Source organism: Rhea americana, unplaced genomic scaffold (assembly GCF_003343005.1).
Source record: "Rhea americana isolate MKP2758 unplaced genomic scaffold, rheAme1 scaffold_114, whole genome shotgun sequence".
NCBI lineage: Eukaryota > Metazoa > Chordata > Aves > Rheiformes > Rheidae > Rhea > Rhea americana.
The window spans coordinates 1,985,976-2,000,948 of NW_028185195.1; positions in this window are offsets into that span (position 1 = coordinate 1,985,976).

A 14,973-nucleotide genomic window follows, 5' to 3' on the forward strand; every position below is an offset into this window, starting at 1 on the left:
AATCACACCAAAATTCCATTTTTTATTATTTTTACTTATTTGTACTGCAACATAGCACCATCCAGACATGGAAGAAAAGGATAATTGTGATCTTGATACATGTTTCTCATTTAGTAGATAGTCTAATTTACTACCGCAGCTCTCACTATCATATTCTAGGATGTGCACATGGCAGAGTTACTCTCTAATCAGTGCTGTATAACAAAAAGATAATTCACATCTATTCCAGCCAGGCTAACTGCTATGCCTCAAATTGCTGCTGTTCTGCTCTCATCAGGGAAGAACCAGCCCCCTCACTAGTGTGGTAGAATAAGAGATGAAAAATCTCATATGTGCACACTTTACTGCATTTTCTATTAGCTCCTATGCTTGAGGAGACGCAACAATTCGCTGGTGTCTGAGTACCTAAGCACCTCATAAGACTACTTTTATTGTGAACTTGGATGACAAACAGCATTGTAGTTGCTATCACTTGAAGATAGTAGGCTAGAAAGTGCTTGTTTAGAAAGGATCAGATGTCCAATAAAAATCTTGACACAGCTTTAAAGAAAAAAAAAATTAAAGCAACTATCTGTTTGATAATGCAATAATAACTAAACCATGAAGACCAAGGATAATGAATGACGATGGTGCTGAAACTGTAGCTGGAAGTACAAGATTCTACTGTGAGGTATATGATTCGTCCTCATAAAATTCTCATATCACCTGAAGTGCTGTCTGGTAGAAACAGAGTATAATGGTCCTGTACAGTCATTTTACTGATGTATAGCCCTGAGTTTAAGCCACTACAGCTCCCTCTCAGTCAAGCAGCCTAGTAACAATGCAGTCATTTAAAGTGCCTTATTGTAAAGAAAATGAGTGTAATTGAGGAAAGAAGTCATGTGCTTCAACCCTCAAAGCTCGTGCAGAACGCCAGGTGTTATCTGCCCCGCTGCTCGGAATGGGAGGTTGAGAACAGGCTTACTCTCAATGTTTATTCATTGATCTATTTTTAAAAGTTTCTGTGAAATATTTACCTCCAACAGATGTAGATGCTATCAATGTTTCTTTCACTCTGCTCCTCAGGGGAGTCCCCTCTAAGTGGAAAATATTGCCTCCAAATGTTTTTGACGTCTGATGAATCTAGCTTTCTTAAAGAAGTTTCTAATTTCTGCGTGGAACTTGTGACAACAAACCACAACAATTCCTTTTGATCTGAATTTGAACCTTAGGTACGCATGTCTAGATATTTACTCCTTTTGGAGTCCAAATGAAATAATTCTGAACATAACCGTCAATATCTTTGGATAGGGAGACAGGAAAGACTTTAGAATGTGTAAAATTGAATATAAAGTAGTAATACCAATAGATGACAAGGATGAAATGGCAGGAAAAGAAGAATTTATACATTGCAGATTTTTTTTCTTTGGTCTGACAACATACTCTTTATAAGTGTAATATATATGATATGGTTATAAGTATAACCCTAATGATATGGTTATAGTCTTTGCTAGCTTATAAACAAAAAAGAAACAAAAGGAAATCAAAGGCTTAGAGAATTAAAAAACCTGACAGATTTAAAAGAAAAAAAAACTCTTTAGGGCTTTAGCGGGATAGCAGGGAAAAGATTCTTGCTGCATCACTGTTAATATGTTGGTTTTTCAAAGCAAATTCACTTATCAAAGTTTGGAAAGAATGAAATGATCATATATGCTTTTGTTATATCAAGAAGGAGATAATTTTCCTTGGTAACCATAACAAGGGCAGCAGTTCCTTCAAGGGAATGCAAAAAAACAAATCACCTCCCTGCAGGTCATACCAGGAACGTGGCAGTTTTGAGCTTCTGGCTCACTGATGACAGTACTTGGCATTGCCTACTACCCTCAAGGGATTTAACAGCATGTAACCTTAGTGACAGAAGAGATATTTAGAGAGACATTTGGCCAAATATTTGTTTAAATATAAGCAGCAACACTGTTCATTACAAAATGTTTTATTTTCTGAAGTGTTCCTAGTGTAGGATTAAGCAAGATGCATCCAGTCACCTCAGAAAGGAAGATTTCAGAGAAGGTGTTCTTTGAATTAAAAACACATAAGATGAATTATCTGCATCGATGGATTAAGGGGTGGTTTTGTTTCTTTTTTCTACGGGTTAATTCTCTTCTCCCTAGCATATGTTCAAGTAGATTTTATTGTCCATGAAAGTGAAGGGCAGACAGTACAGGGTCCAGCTGAACATAGCTTAGGGAAATGAGATGCATAATAAATGATGTGCATAATTCCCTGCACACTTATGCTAGTGACAGGGAATCACAGGTGCAAAAACTTGCAACACCCCATCTGTTCCAAATGGAGACCTTTTCTGCAGGGGGGAAACAGAAAAGTAAAAGGCCTCTAACTTTCAGTCCAACTCCACAGTGCCGTTTTTTTGATGTAGCTATAAGGATATGGAAATAGAAAAGTATTTTAGCTAGAAAAGTATGAAATTATGAAGTAAGGGACTAAGAGTATCTTGGGGTCCAAATTCTCCCCAAGGTACTGCTCAGATCTGAATTAATTTGTGTGAAAATTTCTGGAACTGAGAAGTGGCTGTTATTACAGGAATACTCTGTGTGTGTGCATGCATGTGCACATGCACATTGTACCATGGGACAGTCTTTATTCCTTGGCAAAACCTGCCCATAGGGCCTGGAGACATGTTTAGAGTCCCTTAGCCTGTGACAGCCAAGTACAAGAGAGAGGAGAGTGCTTCCAGACGTTGTTCACATATTGGGAATAGAAAAAGGTAGTTGTAAAATTCCAGTTTACTACCATAGGCAACTTGAGTATGCTTTTAACCTCTCACCATCGAGTAAGAAGCCCGGTCTTACCCAAGAAATGACTTTGTATAGTAGCTGATTTGAAATGCTCACTATTTACCTTCCCTTGAATTCAAACACCATCCTAAACACCCACAACTGTTTCAGGTACCATGAGAAATGAATTTGGCTCATCAAGACTACTTTGGCGCAGAACAGACAGGTGGCAAACAGAATTTCTTGTTATTCTACCCAGAGAAACTCTTAAAATATTAAAATTTGATTGTCCTTTTGTCCTATCCACAAGACTATAATTCTACTTTTTTGTCTTTTTAAGGTGTGGTTTAGAATGGATATATTACCTACTTCTTTTAGGTATTTGAATGTATTTTGTTTTATCAAGTTTTCTGTTTTGGCTGAAAGCTAGGCTATAGGAATCACAGCATCACAGAGTAGGATGCTTTTTGTTTAAGGATTTGAGGCCAAAATGTATTAAAAAGCAGCTAGCGAATATTTTTGAGAACATACATCCTAGGTGTCATCTTAGGAGATTACCTCTTTGTCAGAGTGGAATTTGCTAAACGGATCTGAGCAGTTAGATGTTTCCCTGATTCCTAACCCCTGTCTGGGGTACTTCTGAGTCTAGGCCATACTGAAAGGTACATTATAAACTTGTGCATTTCCAGGGTAAAGTGAGCATTGAACAGTGTTTAAATAACAATTTTAGTTTAGGGAACCTACAATTCTGTTAAATCCTGTATCAGGCTTTAAATTTAGGCTTAGGCTTAAGACCTGCCTTCATCTTTAGACTTAGACGTGAGTGAGGCTTTGTGCTTTAAGCTTGGCTCAGGATTTAGGCTAGGCTTAAGCTGTATGCCAGGCTTAGGCTCAGGTTTTAGCCTTGGGTTAAACTTACTTAAACTGACTTATACTGTGGCTTTAGGTTTAGGATAGGCTAGGTTTAGCCTTTAGGCTGTGTTTAGGCTTTTGGTTTAGCTTCTGTTTTAAGATTTGGTCCAGGATCACAACTAAATTTCTAGTGACAGCTTGCAGCCTAAATGTCCCCTTGTTTTAGGAAATTTGCTACTCTGAGGTCTTTGAATGATATTGAAAATTTTAAAAATAAACTGTGTCAGAAAGACAGCATTTCAAATGCACGTCTATCCCTCCATTCTTTTCTCTCTCTCAGCCAAAGGATGAACTAGATGACTAGGAAAGAAAAATTGATATTAAAAGCCATGAAAAGTTTTAATTTGCAGTTTTTAAGCTCATTAGCAAGAATCTGCCTACATCTGTCATTTCAAGCATTTATAGACACTCAGGAGAAAACAATCCATAGTCAGAATTAGAGGTGTCATTTGGAGAATCAGAAGCCAAACATCTTTTAAGTACTAGAGATACAATGGGTTTACAATTTTAGCTTGACTCTAAGCCTGTGTCAGGTATGGGCAAAGAATCCATCTATCATACATTGCAATCCGGAGTTTAAACATAAACATTTGTTTCTCTTCCATTTGTCTTATTCATTACCTCTCCTGCACATGAATAAAGCAGAAGTCCTGGGAAACAAAAATATGTCATCAAATGAGAAAAGGCTGTCTGCCAAGCTGGATTAAAATGACAAGTAAATCTCTTTTTCAGGGTTTGAGGTGCCACTAAATAATAAAAATCATGTACTGTGGCAAATCAACACCAGTATCTAATGTATGCCTTGTCCCTGACAGCAAACTTTCTCTTGGACGTAATCGCTTTTTAACATCTGCTTTAGCTGGGTAACAGTCACTGCCATGTACAAAACCATGACCCTCAGACCATGCTCGTCATGTGAGAATATTTAAAAATAAGAGAGTACAGTCACTCCCTAAAGATAATAAAAATATTTGGAAGCTTATAGCATAACAGCCTGGTGTTAATTTTAATTTGAAGACCTAAAGTCTGCAGAATATTTTCATGAAGTAATAAAAAAGAGTAGGTCTTTCTAGAATATGCTCATGAAGTAATAAAAAAAATATGTTTTTAAATATCAGGTCATTTTAAGCAGTTTTTCCCTCAATATTTTTTCAGAAATACGAAAATATTATTTTCCTGGGAAAAACAAAATAAAAAAAAATATTAGGCTCTGTCAGAGAGCAGGCTGAAAATAAATACTTGTAATATTAGAAACAATGGAAAGAGCTGATAAAAATTTCCAGACAACCTTAGCAAAAGGTGCTATTAAAACTTGTTTGATGCACTTGAAGAGTGGGCAAAAAAGAAAACACTTGAACATGATATGTTTCCCTGATTACATGCTTGACACCAGCTTACTGCTGCGTGCTGCCTTAGCCAGTAGCTGGCTGCAAAAGATAATCTGACAACGGGGATGAGATTTAATGTACTCTGTACCTGTCGCTGACTGCCCCCAGCACCTCTCTTAAACCAGTAATGAGGTGAGTTTGAACTGAGAGCTGGAGGTTTGCTGAGAATGGGTCCYATTACAGGAAATCAGCCAACAGCCTTAGCGGTAGAAGTACGTGCAAGGGGAGAATATAGACAAGGTAGAATTCARATGCAGTCTCCTGGAGCCTCAATATAAGTCCTAGGGAAATAAAGATACGCTTTCATAGATGCCTATTATCAGAGTATTGATTGACTGGGATTTACTAACACTGAATCATATGCATCTATTTTAAGTAACAATGGACATTTACGGTCTTTTGTATTCTCTTATGCCTTGATAAAAATTTTATGAGCAGCCAAGTCTTGATATACGTAATTTTGTGTTTTTCTTATGGAAAATAGTTACTATTGCTAACTGTGCATTTTACTAACAGCCTATTCTAACAATGCCTCCTTAACTCTCTTTATTGTGAATTTCCCCCAGCAAGGCAGCCATCTCTCAGACTGTCAAATTCTTCTGAAATGAGAGTGAATGGACACTGTGATTTGGAGCAATTCCTTGGCACCAGGCTTTACTTTAATAGACACATTGCTTTAAACTAAGACCTCACCATCTGTTCTGCCCTCTAATTACAAACACAAAAATAACATAATTCAAAATGACATCTTCTAAGTAATTTAAATCATTGTTTGCTCTTTATGCAGTAAATACAATGTGCATGTGGTATTTTTTGCTTGTATTACAAAATCTAGGGAAAATAGCTTTCTCCTAACATAGACAAGACTTTATAGTTACAAGAATTCACATTTAGAGAGTTTCTTTACCTATTACTTTTGAAAACAACTTCGCTGAAAGTAGAAACCCCCCAAATGTGGGTAGTGTTGTTTATTTGAATGCAGAATACCATTTCAAGGTCCCTAGCCTCTAAGAATCGTAAGAGCTAGAAGATGGCTTGGTTAAACTTTGTTGTGACTGAAAACCTTCAAAAGTGGTGGAAGAGAAACCACTGCTGAGAGAAGACTACAAACTGGCTTAGAGCCTTTTTGAGGGTAGCTGCAAAATTAATGTAAAACAGCAAAGGAGGACAYGTTTTTCATGCAAAACGTGGAAAACAACATAGTGCCGTCAAGTTCAAAAGGGAAGGGAAGACCAGGAAGGTATCTGGTCAACTGGCCGAAAGAAGAGCAGTACGTTGCTACCCTCATAAGCAGCCTACCAGGACAGGCAAGGAGAGTCCTAGTGCTCTGCAATCTGCCATACTCCAGCTGTCCCTGTCAAATAGCAGTTGCTAATGGGACATTGTAAACTGGCACAGTTAGGACAGTCATTTAGATGCTGCTGAAGTCCCTGCAAGTTATCATTTCCTTCTCGCTGCYTCCATGTTATCTGCTATCTGTAAGCCTCCATGTCTACTTAAATGCAAATTCTTTTTTGTTCTTGCTTCTGTTCTTTGATTGGCTCCTACTTCCTGTTTAGTTTCATTAATCTTAACATTCACATGTTAGTTCAGTGGTCCCCTCATCATCAGTAATGCCTGGAAGATAAGAGTCTTGGAATCACCCTAATTAACCTACCATGGAAATCATGAGCCCCAAATCACTTATGTGATGTAATCATTTCATCTTCTGTGTAAACATCTGTTATCTTTGGGTTACATATGTACTATCCCTTAACTTTTTGGTATATTGAATAGATATGAAGTTGGTTTGCCTCTATTTTTGTCAGYGTGGCCTGACAAATCTGAGATTTGCTGTAGCAGGAAAAATAGGCCYATTTTGACCAACCTGAAGTTGTATCTATAAGTAGGAATAAAAGTGAAAAAAATGTAACACATTTATGAAAGAGTATACGTACAATGTGTAAAAGCCACTACTACCCAACCTCAAATAAACTCCTAGAATGGCTAAAGCAGATTTGTTCTGTGATTAGAACATCTCTTGCTAGAAAACCCAGTTAAAACAGCAACACTTGATGGTACATAGCAAATCATTATTAGCTCCCTCCTTGCCCGTTAGAAGAATACTAAGTATAATGAATATTACCTTGAGTATATTCACATCCCTCTCTTCTGTCCAGGAACATTACTATGGTGATACAAAATGCTACTGCAGAAACCATGTAAGATATGCAGTGGGGGCATGTGAGAGAGCGCAGTCCCCGAGGATGCTACGAGGTGGGTTTGGGGGCAAGCGCAGGGGATGCTGCGCTGGGCTAAACTGTGTTTCCTCGCGGGCCAGCTAGTACCAGCTTGATGGCTCATGAGGAGAAGTCGGAACCTGAGAATACAAGTCCTTAATGCTCCTGCACAAATTAACAAGCGCTGGCAACCTGAGCTTCTGTGGGAGGGAGAAGGATCTGGGTATAATTAACTCAGGCTTTGAACGCAACCTCTCTCTAGCATCGACGACTCTGTTCCAGACTGGCTGGGGACAAAGAGGTGTTACAATTCAAATGAGTCTCTTACAAGGATAATTAGCCTCATAAATAAATCTACTAATTTTAGCCAGTTAACTGGGTGGCAGAGCTTAGTAACAGAATGGCTTTTAACACAGTGCGGTTCTGTAAGATATTTAGATTGTGCTTCAGCAAGAATCAGGCTTTAACCATTGGAAAAATGTGAACATCACTGCCTCCTTTTTGTTAGGTTTATAATAAAGAGCTTGGGATTCTTCAGAGGGAGAACATTACATTAACCAGAAATTGGATAATCCTCAAATCTTACAGATGAGGTTATTTTAACAGAGTTACAAGCAGTCTGAGAAGTGTGACAATTTGTTGTTCAATTCAAAACACAGGACAGTTTATATTGTTTTGGGGCCTTATATCTATCATTCCCTGTATCACAATGCAGTGCAATACCTGGACCTGAGACAAAAGGGACCTGAGATATTGGAAGGATTAAAACACGTTGCTCTTGTTCTCTCTCGCTGTGTGATAGACACAGAGAGTATTTAGCTATCTGTGGTTGTTATAGTGAGTTGTAAAAAAAGTCAGGGGCAGTCTGACCAGTGCTTTTGTTGTAGGAAATTCGTTCAATTGGGAAGACCTTTTCCCTCTGTAAGAGATTTGCAGCTTTCTGCCATTTAATATTTATAGTCTTCTGTATCTTCTCTCAGATATCTCTTAAAAAAAAAAATGAACACACTAGGCAGGTAAAAAAAAAAAAAAAAGTCTTGGAAAGGATGTTGGTAGGGGTTGTATGAATGTCCAGGCAGGGAACAGAATAGAATAAAAGTAGAAAGTTGAAATAAAAAAACAAAGCCCAGAGCAAAGCCCAGAGCTTGGGGGAAGGGGAGAGNCAAAAATTTAGAGAACTACCAAACTATGTTAAGAGGTTTGCAAAATGTTGCCAACTCTCTAGGCAGATTTCAAAGAAGAGATGAAATGATTTTTTTTCTTTAGATGGAAATTCACTCTTCCAATATTACAAATTTGAATTCTTGTAAGTGATAAAAAACCAAAACCAACACTTCAAAAGCTAGAAGTAGCATGCTGGGTATAGAGAAATCCCTACAGAACTTATACACAATAAGAAGTAGTACAGAAAAAAAAACAAATGTTTCATACATAGTTTCCTCTCTACCATAGACTCATATTAGCACAGAATATGCTTTCCTTTCAGGTATTTTAAAGAAAGATTCTAATTTCTTTATTAGTTTCTTTCAGTGTACTCACAATAATGTTTTTGATATCTTTTCCTGATAAAAAATAAATATTCCAAATTAAACATAAAATACTGAATTCAGAAGGTATTTAAAAGGTTGGGAACTGCAGTAATTATAAGTAACTTAAAACAATGCAGATTTAGTGTGCTGCTTCAGCCCACTCTAGTTACCTATTGCGTATCAATGGCAAAGGGTCTGTGATATCTTTAGCGATAGTTATCATGCTCGATAACTTTGAGAAAGTGTTCCTTCTAACACAAAGACTAATATAAAACTCAAGATATGTTCAGTTTACTGCGTCCAGGTATTGCACTGCGTTGTGATACAGAGTTCACTTTCTCATAATAAAATCAAAATCTCAATAGAATTCCACTGATTACTTAGCCATTTTCTTCAATATAAACTTTGCAGATGATTTTCTTTTTAAGTAAACAGAAAATAGAATAAAATATGTAGCAAAATGGAAAAAGTAGTCTGGATGGATGGATGCTGAGAGAGACAGATACATAATTTTGTTTGCTTAAACTTTTCCCTTCCTCTTTCACTATCACTGTCTTAGGTTGCTATATTAATGCAGGCAAAAGCATCTACTATTTTAAACGTCTAAGTAATCCCATCTATGAACACAAGATTAGCTTTCCTGGGAGTTTGCCTTTTTTTGAATTTGGTCTTAAGAATGAATCTCACTGGATACTAGGCAAGTTTTACTGTAACTTATGGGAGGAGCTAGCAAAAGCAGACCTCTAAGAAACTTACAGCACCTATTGGAATAGAGATGACAATTCGTCTTGCAAGGAATGTACTAAGAACCAGTACTGGGTCCATACAGTGCAGTATTARAGAGACCATGTCTATACCTGTACTGTAAATCTATATAGGTGAGAGAAAGAACAAGGAAACCTCTCATAATCTTCAGTTTCCCTAGCCTTTGGGCTTTCTCACTTGCTTGTCCAAATGACAGAAAACAAGTAAATGCTGAATCCTTGCTTACTTCTGCAAAAACGGTAGCAGGCACCTCAAATGTGTTTCAGACTCAGAAAGTGGTTTCATCTTGAGAAAACCTTGGGAGTTTGCAATGTCTATGCTTTCCTTCAAGTGTCTCTACTAGCATTGCAATCGAGATGCCAGGTCACTGGGGCGTACCATAAAATAAGTGTTCCCTCTACATTAAGGTATTTCACAGTGTAAATTATCTTGCCAACGTCTCCATCAGCTATTATATATGACAACTTGGACAACCAACTTGGATCTAAGCRTTTAACAGTGTAAACGCTGTAACGGTGGGTTTCTGCTCGCAGGTGAGAAACCTGTGTCCTTCGGCACACGGACTCCTTTGGGTGCACGCAGAGGGGGCGCGCACGTTTCTCCGCACAGGTGCACCTTTCCTCCTCTGCACAGTTTCCAGATCGCCRCTCAGACCCGAGATACTCTCCCGTTACACCTGCCGCCTAAGCTCAGCGTGATGCTACCAACCAGTGCTTTCGGCAGAGCTTGTTCCATCGCCTAATTCCCAGCGAGCTCCGGCAGACAACCCTGTAACTGTTTGCAGCATGTCAACAAGCAAAGGCTTTGATAATTTTATTTTGGCAGCAAACAATAGCGAGGAATTAAGTTCATAAAACTTTGACTTAATTGCGGATAAAACCCTGGCATACAATCCAGCTACATTTCAGAAGCCAATTAAAGTGTTTACAGATTAGTCAACATCTATCTATCCAGTTCACATCATCAGTATGCAGTCTGCAGCGGAAAGGCTAAGCAGAAATAAACAAAGGCCTGTAATTTATTGTGGTAGAAAGCTGTCATCTGCTTCCCCAGCTTAGAGGGTTAGAGTTAGCTTCTTTTCTAAACTATCGTGCTTAAGAAAGTTTATCTTTTGCCTTAGGATTTCTCTGGTCAAATATTTCTGCAAACAGTATAGCTTTGCAAAGTCAAGGATGGCATTAGATAAATCTTTTTGCACTTGACCCACATTTACAATTCAAAATGTGTCTTTTTTTTAAGATCTGAAGTGATCTGATAAAAACTCTTTTCAGCTGATCTTTTAGATAGATCTGTAGATCTTTTYATCTATAACAAACAACATGCAGAAATTCGGCTAAGCCTGTCTGCTCATAAAAGAGAAATAAGAACTCATTCAGGAAAATTTACTGTCCACAAATATAAAATCACCAATAGGAATGAACCTGCCCGGAAAAAACACTCGTCTGGCAATTAAACTGTGGTTATTGCTGCCACTAAATGAAAACCTGAGACTATCTTAAAGTTCATAAAAGGATATTTTTAAATTTGGTTCAAATAAACTACATAAATTATGATTATTATTAAAAATTTAATAAAAATATCTGATAGTTGCATAAAGTATAGAAAAATCTTCCCTTAACAGTGATTGGATCATATTTTTTAAAATAATATAGTCCCTTTTATTTCAGGACAGTAAGCAGTTACTAACGAAAAATGTCCCTAGTGGTCATACCATGCTATTCAACTTTCAGCCTTGGAGACAGGACACCAATATAGCAAGAATATGCCTGGTTTGCTCTGTAGCAGCATATCGTGGTCCTGGGGCCATAYCTCCTGAAAACCAAATTATGGCAAATTAAAAAAGGCACAGTGTTTTTGCTCATGTTTTGGGGAGAAATATTTTTTGCAGCAAAAGATGATAATAAAAATACAGTAACTTCARAAGTTTCTTGACCTACGCTTTAGCCTCTAACACTACATTGAAACATAAGGATAACCCCCAACCTGCACAGSACAAAGGTTTCAGATTTCGGTCTTTGAAGATAAAAGCTGTTTTGCCCCTGAAACATGATCAAAACCGTGTAAGGATTCATGAAACAATATAAGTTGCATTTTCACTTTGCATTAAACTACAAACCCACACTCGTATGCCGTATGCTGTTGCTTACAGAAAAGAAAAAAACMCAAAAGGATGAAAAGGCGTAGAACAGCGTAACGTCGGTTGTTTACCAAGGTTTTCCTGTGTTGAAGGGAGTGAATGTTCTGCAGATTAATTTCTAAAGAAAGCTGAGCGCTCATGGCCCCTCTTTGTGCGAATACAGATTTCCCGGGAGCGGCAGCTTCGCTCGGGGACGTGAAATGACAAGAGGCAATTTCATCTCCTCTTAATTTTTCTCTGCACAAAGACATCACAGATGCGAGAAACACTTTGGTGTCCTGGGTGCCCTCTCATCCCGCTTGAGCTGTGTCTGAGATCCAATGCTAAAAGCAGGATGTTTTTTTAACTCTTCTTATCAGAGAAGATGATAAAGATCTTAGACAAGAAGATGATACTGAGAGCAACTCCCGAGAGCTCGAAGGAGAGGGACGACCCCAGGAGAGCCCGGGCACCGCAGCCCCTCCAGCAGCGCGGGAGCCGCGGTCTTGCCTCACGGCGCTGTTGCCYCTGCAGGGAGCTGCATTCGGGCTCCTGCAGGGCAGCTCCACCTTGCACCGACAAGTCAGTTATTCATCGGGTCCGGTGGCAAGCTGCATCTGACTTAAAAACGAAGCTGGAAACGCTCTCTGCTTTTCCACCGAGGGTCTGCGCCCTCTGTTAGCAGCAAAGGAGCTGCGAGAGGGAGGAGAAGGTTTCAATGAGTGACGGAGAAACGAGAGGCGACCGCACTGCTCTCCGCCTCGGGTACAATTTAGGAAAAAATGGCATTCAAACGTTTAATATACGCTAGTGCGTATACCTTGATATCAAGCAAGAAGATCACAAGAAAACCTCTGAACTGTTAAGGAAAAAGTAATACTGATCTAAACATAACTATCTGAAAATAAAAAAAAAACAAGATGGGTAATTCAGGAGTTCAATATCCTTTGACTGAAAAGTAACCTTTGAATCAATCTATCTACTTGATTTTTTTTTCTCTTCTTCAAGCTTTTAAAAGTATTCTTAGGGTTTTTATGTCAAAGTAATAACCAAAGCCACAAAATATGTAAATCTTTTGATGCATTTTCTTGGGAGCACAATACAGTTCCAATTACTGTGACAGACTCTGTGTTTTGTAAAGAGTAACATTAAAACAAAAACTTCAGGAAACTAAATCGCTTAACTCTATATCAAAGGACAAAARTCATTAATGTCTTAGAGTAGAAAAAAATAGAATTTCATAAAGAAAAATCAATTTCCAAGATAATTTTCTAACTTCATTAATTGCTTTAAATTATTTGTGGAATGCTCTCTAAAAGTTGCTCTGGATCTTTAGATAATTTGTAAATCAACAATGGCAAACAAAGAAAAAGGATTTTTTTTTTCTTCTCTGATAGAAGCCTAAAGTCTGTCCAGTGTCAGAYTTCTGGTTCTATTACTTAAAATTCTAAATTCAGAGGTCACTTCCTGTAAGTTTTCTATTCTTTCCATCTAAAATATTTTAGTTAAAATAATCTATTCAGGATATTGTGATAAACTCTGGGATACTTCTAGTACCCCAAGATAATTGTGTATCAAAGCTAAATGCAGCCATTTAGAACTGTTGAAAATTAGATTATCATATCTATTACTACTTTGCCTATTTAACTTCCTTTAGTTGCACACAGAAGTAACTCATATTATGTCCTCCCAATTTCTGGTCATGATTGACTGACCACTAGAGATTGAAGTAGAAATCGCAGACTGTGGACTGCTACYAAACACTGCAGATACACAGAAACAGCTTTTCACTTGTACAGTCAATATCAAAATAACTGATATTTTGAGTAGTGGAATGTCATTATTGCTCAGATTTGTGTTTTACAGTTGCTTAAATGGCTGCAGTATGCAGACTATATGCCTGGATAAATCACTACTAGAAACAGAAATGATGCAAGGGCTTTAGGGTTTAACTGAGGGAGGAGAAAAAAAGAACTGACTATAAACTTTTAAAATAGACAATGAAAAAAAGATTTCATGCTAATGTGTCATAGTTCACTTTTGGAAGACATCAAAACATTTTGTGACTTTTTTTACTGGTTGCAATAAGCCGTAAAATATTATTTATAAGACAGCTTTTATTTATAAGTGAATATAGAATATATAGTTCAACACAGGCAAAAATGAAGGATGACAGACAAAAATAATAGCATTTTGGCTTGGAGGTAAGCTACACTATTTTAGATGTTGCTTAGTATAGATATTTTATTCATAAATAACAGTTCAATCTCCTTCTGGCAATTTACTGATGTAGTTGTTTAGCCAAGTATTACCAATACAAAGAAGGGATTAGGCTCAGTGAAATGGGTRCAAGCGTGGTTTTCTAGCACTCTGGTTCTGGAAACTTAGCACTCCTGCTGCATGGTGTTCCTTTCCTTTTTAGCATGCACAGACATCTTTAGGGATGGAATATGCTGGCACAATTTTTCCTAAAACCAAAAAAGCAATTCTCCCGTCATAAGATTTAGGCAATTCTAACCCTTCCTCAGACAGCCTTAGTGCAAAAAAAGATTATTTTGGCTGATGAGGTGAAATAGTAACAGACATGTTCCCTTACAGAGWATATAAAAATTATCAGAATCTCCTGTGTTAGCCATAATTCTCAGTGAGCTCAGTGCCCTTCGTAATTATTCACTAGCTAACCTACACAACATTCCCAGCCCAGTTTTCCCTCACACCTAGAAGAATTAAACTGAAAATGTGTATTCTAGCTTTTAATCTTCCAACAGAAAAACAATATTACATTTCTCTTTTGCTTAATGCCTCTCTTGATGCTGTGTGTTTTCATCACGTAGTAGATCTTCAGGCATGAGTAGGAGTATATCAGCATAATGTTAAATATGGGAAAAAGAAGGAATACCTGACAGAGGTCTGCTTCATCTCTAGAGATGAATTATAACTTTCAGTCAGCATCTATTGAAAGTGTTCTTCCTTCTTTTAGTATGAATTGGACAGATCTGGAATCTACTGGAGGAACTGTAATTTGTTTGTCTTTCCTTCCTATAGCATTTGTGGCCCCTTCTGCTTTTTCTCTATAGACACTTGACCTGTTMGATACAATGGTTCCTTTCATGCAGACTCCATTGCAGCCACTCAGATTTTGCCATCTTAAAGCCTAGTTTACCAGATCTTCGGGTGAAAGGTGTACAATTATATCCTGAATTTGATATTATAGTGATCTATTTGGAGATTATAGTGTCTCTATGGAGTTTTATGTCAACAGAGTTGCTG